The sequence below is a fragment of the Pelophylax lessonae genome, assembly GCF_965119305.1.
Source record: "Pelophylax lessonae genome assembly, chromosome: 2".
In the NCBI taxonomy this organism is placed as follows: Eukaryota; Metazoa; Chordata; class Amphibia; order Anura; family Ranidae; genus Pelophylax; species Pelophylax lessonae.
Genome location: NC_138769.1, coordinates 183,247,314 through 183,248,562, shown reverse-complemented (window position 1 = coordinate 183,248,562; position 1,249 = coordinate 183,247,314).

Sequence of the window (1,249 nt, the reverse complement as noted above, 5' to 3'; positions counted from 1 at the left end):
CATATCATTTGGCTTCTTGAAGGGCCACATGTCTTTATGTCTGAATTTGCTTTTGGGGGTGGGGGGTTTGCTGGCATGCCTAATGACCCATATTACAGTAAGTGTATTTTGTTGAATGAATACTTTTCATGCTCTAAATGTTTGGTATAGTTTTTGCAAAGTGTGTCTTTATGTACTCTATACATGTTTTTTTTTTTTTTATTTTCATGTCTCTGTGTAGCTGTATGTTCTACTGTTTTGATGGTATTTAAATGGAAAGGCAGGCTCATGCAAACAATAAACATAAAAGTATGTTGGGTATGTTTTATGCTTAATACTAAGGTGTCTACAACTTATTGTGTGTGTGTGTGTGGGGGGAGGTGAGGTGTGTGTGTGTGTGTGTGGGGGGAGGTGAGGTGTGTGTGTGTGTGTGGGGGGGGGGGGGGGGGTGAGGTGTGTGTATGTGTGGGAGGAGGTGTGTGTGTGGGGGGGGGGTGTGTGTGTGTGTGTGTGTGTGTGTGGGGGGGGGGCTAAATTGTAAGAAAAAATTAAAGTGTTTATGTATATATTTAGCTAAAAATATATATAAATTAAGGAATAATACAAAATTTCCATTCAGCCTCTGTGGATGAATGTAACCAAAACATTTAATAAAAAAATCACTAAAAATGATTGCTACAGCGCTCACTCACCTTTTTAGTTGGCTTAGGTCAGTGATGATGAACCTTGGCAACACAGGTGTTTTGTAACATTTCCCATGATGCTCACCTACACTGCAGAGTACATAAGCATTATGGGAAATGTAGGGCAAAAACATCTTGGGGGGGGGGGGGTTAAGGGTTACCATCACTGGCCTAGGTAAAACATTTCCAATACATTTTAGTTGTCTGTGTGCGCCATTTTTAAAATAAAGCAAAATCTCTTTACAATAAATTGCAAATGCACATTGGCGTTCGCCCTGGACCAGAAATTACACCAAATTGGCTTGCACACATTCCAGCAAGTGGTCACAATCAACTGGCTAATCATGGTGTGGACCACTTTCAGCTGTGAAGAAATGGCATATGAAAAGTAAGTGTGTGTGTGTGTGTGTGTGTGGGGGGGGGGGTCTGTGCTTGTAATCAGAGCATTGATTACCAGTGCAGACCCTTGGGGGATGCCATTAGAGCCACCAGGGATGCCCACCCATGCCACCATTGATGCCAATCAGTGCTCAGGGAACCTGTTATTGCCCTCCTCGTCAGTGCTGCCCATCATTACCATCTATCAG